Source organism: Mesoplodon mirus, assembly GCF_964341445.2.
Source record: "Mesoplodon mirus genome assembly, chromosome: 16".
Classification (NCBI taxonomy): domain Eukaryota; kingdom Metazoa; phylum Chordata; class Mammalia; order Artiodactyla; family Ziphiidae; genus Mesoplodon; species Mesoplodon mirus.
In genome coordinates this window covers 74,074,355-74,080,354 of record NC_138992.1, presented here as the reverse complement: position 1 = coordinate 74,080,354, position 6,000 = coordinate 74,074,355, and the positions used below count along the sequence as shown (strand labels likewise).

Below are 6,000 nucleotides of genomic sequence, written 5' to 3'. Positions count from 1 at the left end.
TACACCCTCAAGGAGCGACTCTACTGGTTAAGAACTCAAGGAGACCCTGAGCATCCTCTCTGTAGAGAACTCCAAATGTTGGCTGCCAGGGGCACCCCGCTTCCTAACACTCTAGGGAGTAGGTTGGAAGGGAAGGAAAGGAGACGCGAGGGGTTCCGTCGCTGTGCCAGGACGTGCCAGGGTCTCCTGGAAGATCCTTCTGTCCGCCTCCGCCGGAGGAGGTCGGGCCCGGGGCGGCTCCACGCTCCGGAGCTGCGGGCTGGGACGCAGGTTTCTTTGCTTTCAAACCTCGGCGCGACGGCCACGCCAAAGCCCCAAACCTTGGGCAGGGGCCAAACGGTCACTTCCCCGCCCTCCAGGCGCGGTATGCAAATCCGAGCACCAGGAAGTAGCTGGGACCTCCCGGCCGAGCTCGGCGACGGCCAGTTCCTCCGCCGCCGCTCCGGGCCGCCGCCGCTCGCTCCCGGCCGTGGCGCCTCGGGGCCGGACGCGCCGCAGCCTCCAGCCCGCGGCAGGCGGGGCGGCCGCGCCACCCCGGGCCCGAGCCCGCACCCCGAGCTGCGCGCCCCCCGCCCCGCCCCGTCGCGGCCCCCGCTCGGACCCCCGGCCACCGTGGAGTGCCGCCGCCGCCGCCGCGCGACTCGCACCCGGAGCTGGTGAGCCGCGGGCGGGAGACGGGGGGCGGGGGGCCGGGGCGGGCGGCTCCGCAGGTGTCTCTCGGCCCGGCGCGCAGGGGCGGGGCGCGGGCTGCGGGCGGGGGCGGGCGCACCGCGGGTCTCTAAGGCGCCGCCCCGAGGGCCGGATGCTGTCCCCGCGCGGGCCGCTCCCTGCGCGGCGGGGAAGCCCCTGTCCACGCGGCGCGCGCGCGCGGCGGAGGTCCCGCGGGGACTCCTCGCTGGCACGGTCCGGCGTCCCCTCCGGGCCCCGGGTCCCCGAGGTGAGCGATGCGGCCCGGCCCGGGCGCCCTCCGAGGCCGACGGGCGGTCACCCTCCCCGGTGGCCCGGCGGGAGCGTGACGTCCGGGCGCGGCAGCGGGGGCGGTGCGCACCCTCTCGCGGAGCCCGGCGCCTCCCGGCCTGCGGGCCGGCGGTCCCGAGCCCCCGGCGGCCGAGAGGAAGCGAGAGTTATTTTAAGAATTCAGGGGTTGCCTTTCCTTCGCCTTGGGGGAAGGGTGTGAACGTCAGTTCTCACTTTCCTGCGTTATCTTCGGCGTGTGTGTGTGTGTGTGTGTGTGTGTGTCTGAGTGTCTGAATTACCCCAACTTCTTTGCCGTCTCAGAAACTCGAGTTCAACTCAGTTCCCAGGCTGAGTGTGAACTTGGGCCTGTTATTGAAATTCTCGGTTTGGGTTTCCTCATCTTTAGGAGAACATACCTACCTTCTGAACTATGTATTGCACGTAAAGCACATACTAGACATTCCATAAAGGGTGCTGTTATTATTGCGAATAATTTTGTCCATAACAGCGAGGCTCCCTGGTTCTTTGCAATCTGATGGTTTTTACACCCAAACCTGCTTGTCAGATTTAGCCACCTGACCTTACTAATAAATCGGCAGAATAAATACACCGGAGACGTGCTGTCCCAAGGCAGCACCCCAGGGCCTGACTCACCCTAAGAACTAGCCAATGAGGAGGTTTGACTTGCTTTTGATTTCTTGGCTACCCCGCAGCCGGCTGGAGGGTTCAGGAGGGCAGGAGCGTTCTCTCTGGCCAGCACCATCTAAAGCTGTGCGGAGGGGAATATGCGCTGAGAGAATACGGGAGCTTACTGAGTACTCATAAGTACGTCCTGATAAGGTAAGCTCTGCTGGAAAAGGATAGGATTCAGGTAGCTCTTGGTTCTCATTTGGAAGTAAGGAAGTCAAACCGTTTTGAGGCTTGAAGAAATTTAATTTGATCACAAGGGGCTTTTGGTGACTGGGCCTCTTTGTTTTTTGTTTTGTTTTTTTACATCTTTATTGGAGTATAATCGCTTTACAATGGTGTGTTAGTTTCTGCTGTACAGCAGAGTGAATCAGCTATATGTATACATATATCGGCTGGGCCTCTTTGGATGCAGAATGGGAAAACCCTCTTCCTGAGTGAAGAACAGAGGGCAGCTGACGTAAAGAAGCCAGGAAACCCGAGTTTGGGTCTCTTCCACCATTTATCACAGCTGTGATTTGGGATCAATTACTTGGGCTACTTATTCCGCCAGTATTTCCTTCACAGCAGTAACTAGAGTTATATTATGATTTGCCCATAAGTGTGTAGTCTGCGTTCACCACTACAGTGACATCTCTGTGAAAAAAGCTTTGTCAGTCTTGTCCAAAATGCTGGCACTGGTGCCTGTCACGTGGTCGAGATCGCTTGGAAGAAGGAAGGAGAGTCTGCTCCGAGCCTGGCCCTGTGCAAGGCCGAAGAACAGGCTGGCCCCTAAGGCATCTGTAGCTCACTGGTCCTCTCTGTCCTGGATTCTAAAATGGGGATTTGAGGAACGTTTTGACTGTCAAGTTATCCCAGCGCTAGTGTTCTAAGTGGGCATTTCCACTCAGGACTGGTTTCTGTGGTGTATCACTGGGAGAGAAGTCTTGATTTGGAGTGGTAAGAGATAGCCTGCAAAGACTACATCTGGGTAAGATGTTGCCCAAAAAGATGCACTTTATCTTACAATCATCGGTATTGGACACTTTTGTAGAGAACTTGTGATTCCCATCCCCACCCATGGCACTCTCTTAGCAGAAAAGTGATCCAGTGGGGTTGTAATTCAATGACTTCCAAAGCCTTTTAGTTCCATTATATTTGTATTCAAAAACAAACCACTGAAACATTTGAGATGCTAGCTGGTTCAAATGAATATATGGACTTGTAACTTACAACATTAAACCATGTTATCGCGCTTTCCTGGTGGTGCAGTGGTTAAGAATCCGCCTGCCAATGCAAGGGACACGGGTTCGAACCCTGGCCCGGGAAGATCCCACATGCCGCGGAGCAACTAAGCCCGTGCGCCACTACTGAGCCTGCGCTCTAGAGCCCGTGAGCCACAACTACTGAAGCCCACGCGCCTAGAGCCCGTGCTCCGCAACAAGAGAAGCCACTGCAATGAGAAGCCTGCGCACCGCAACAAAGAGTAGACCCCACTCACAGCAATCAGAGAAAGCCCACGCGCAGCAACGAAGACCCAACACAGCCAAAAATAAAAATAAATAAATTTATTTAAAAAAACACAAAAATGTGGGACCATATTATCCATAAACAAACCCATATTAATTTAAAATCTGTATAAATAGGAATATATGTCCCCATCATGGAACACTGTTACAGCCCACTCACACTGCTGATCTCAGTGACCTCTGTGTCCTCAGGCATGGACAGTGTTGACATTGAAAGGTCATCAGTCATTAGTTGGGGCATTGATCAATGACACACTGATGGCAGAGACAGCCTCGGACCTTTCCTGGGCTCTTTCTGGCAATGATGGTGCTGATACCTTTTGCTTATCCAGGGCTCTGAAGCCTTCTGAACTGTGATTTCATTTGAACCTCTCATGACCCCCGAGGGTAGGCAGGGACAGATACCCCCCCCCCAAAAAAAAGAGTTTAGGCATATCCAAGGTCACAAGCCTGGTTAAGTGGCATCGCTGGGCATAGTAGGTATGTTTTCTGGCTCCAACTCTAGAGTTTTCCCCCTTTTCTGCCTTTGGACCTGTAGTAGGTACTCAACTACTTAGAAGTAAAGAAATTAACTTATCATTTAATAAACATGTTGAAGACAGAATCACAAGGTAATTTTCTTCTATCACTCGGAAACTGTCTGAACTAGGGGGCTGTCTGAGCAGATGAGCAGGTGTACCGGCACGCAGGGTACTTAGGCTCTACTGGGGAGCTGAGTTCCTGTGCCTTTCAGCTCGGCTTCCTGCTTGGGGCTGGGGGAGCTCTGATAGCTGCCTAGGTGACACCTATCCTGGCTGCTGTCAGAGCAGCTCTAGTGACTGCCTGGGGGGCTTTCCAGTGCTTACTGGTCACTATAGAAGTACCCAAGTAATACTTTGTAAAGGGATTCCCTTCAGCCTCTTTATAAACCCTACGAGCCGCCTTGTGTGGTTGTTATAATAGGGAGAGTTGTAACTCGAGGGCAAAGCATAAAGTAAGGAGAGAGGGCCCGCGGGAGGCGCATGGAGACACGCTGCCCGTTTCTGGGCTACCTGCTACAAACAAGGCTCGTCCTGCGCCCATGCTGCTACACTAGATAGACATCCCCTCCCGTCTTTTAAGATTGATGAAGAGCCGGACAGGGAACAGGAAGTTGGTCAGAAGTACTGAAAGGTTTCTTACAGCTGTCTGCTTTCCTGATACTTAAGTTGTGAAACTTTGAGTTCACTCTCTCATCATTTCTGACATTTATTTTGAGTAAGTTCCCATTTGGGGGAGAAGCCCAAGTGCAGAAAATAGTAGGGAAATCTGCCCATTGAGGGATTCGAATTTTTGGAACAGGCCAGTTTAAAGACTTGAACCTTATTTTAGATATCCTTGGCTTCCGTTAGCTGGAAGGGTTCCCTTGTAATTTAGAACAGCAAGTTTCAGGAATTACTGGGGACGACGTGTTTAAAAGGCTCATCCATGCTAACAGGTTGCAGGGGCCTGTTAACAGCCTTGGTTCTTAATTCTTGGGCTTCCTCTTCAATCTTGTCCTGAACTTTACTTTCCCTTAGTACTGACAAAGCATCAACATTTCTTATTTGCTGCCAAGCTATTTCGTGAAAGTTGTATTTATAATCAAGATATAGTTTCCATTTGTAAAGAACTCCTCCAAAGTCTTGGTTATTTCACTGTGCTTTATTTGCATTTTATTAACCTCAGTGTATTTCCAGTCTCTCTTCTCTTAACTCCCCTCTTCAACTCTTGCCCCACTATTCTACAGAGCCTTCAAGTCATGAGTTGATAGGAGGTGACCGTTATTGGTTGATCTCGGTGTAACTGTGTTCATTCTTCATCACGCTGAGATGTATAAGTGATGTTCCATACAATGACTACGAACCGGGATACTTTAATAGAGTCCATCGGAGTGGGCGTTTCTCAAGGCTGGGAGCTCTGTCTGCTCTTGGTGAGTTAGTTGTAGGACACAGGGAAGAAGTCTTCATCATGAGGCCCAGGGGGTCTTTAAGGGTGTCTCATTTCCGTTTCACAGTTCACACTCGAGACAAAGTCAGGTACTGCTGGGCCTGCGCACACGCCCCCGTTTCTGTGAGCGCCTAAGGGCACTCTCTTTACTGACCCCGAGCCTTTCTGGTTGGAAGCCCTTCGCCCCCTCTCGCCGGTTCCCCTCCGTCTCTCTGTGGGCCCAGCATGTCTCCGCCGTGTCGTGCACGGGCCCGGAGCCGTAGTGACTCTTCGGCGCTGGTGAGCGTCCACGGTGAGGCGGGCGAGATGGGTGTGGACGCGTGCCGCCTCCAGCCGGGTCAGGGGCGCCCCCCACCTCCCCTAGATTCGAGCCTTCGGGGTGGCTCCGGTCGCCCGGTGGATGTTAACCCCCGGGGGCGGGAAGGCGCGGGGGCGGTGGGGAAGCTGGTCCAGAGAGGCCGTCTGGAGAGGGAGGCCCACTTCTGCTTTCCACGGGGAAGCTGCGGCGCGGAGAGCAGAAGTGCCGCGGGAGGCGGAGGCCGGCCGGAAGCGGTGCCCTGGCCTTGGGCACCACCCCGCGCTGCTGCGCTGCTTTTGCTTGCGGGTTCGGGCTCTTCCTACCACCTTCTGCTCTGTTCCTGTTCAGTTTGTCCTTGGGGTGGGGAGGGGAGGGGAGGGAGGAAAAGAATGAGCCTGGCCCTCAGGGTGGAGCCCCTTCGGGCAGAACCCGCGGCGGCCATGCTGGAGTTTTCAGCCACAGAAAGATGGACGTTTTGAAACTGCATCATGGAAACTGTTACAGAGCTCTGAGTGGACGTTTTGAAATCTTTTAATGTTCAGGCATTATAATAATTTCTTAATCCTAACTACAGTGTTCGGTGCTATTTTTTAAATTACTCAA

At 54.0% G+C, this 6,000-nt stretch overlaps 1 protein-coding gene across 2 annotated transcripts in view; it reads left to right on the top strand.

Annotated features, from left to right (window-relative positions):
• Positions 1–435: 435 nt before the first annotated feature.
• The window catches only part of LYN (LYN proto-oncogene, Src family tyrosine kinase), a 111,945-nt gene continuing 106,380 nt past the window's right edge, over positions 436–6,000 (top strand). For both annotated transcript variants that reach the window (XM_082601253.1, XM_082601251.1), the window contains exon 1: positions 436–656. The gene's annotated coding sequence lies outside the window, so the exon portion shown is untranslated. The remainder of the gene's footprint in view (positions 657–6,000) is intronic.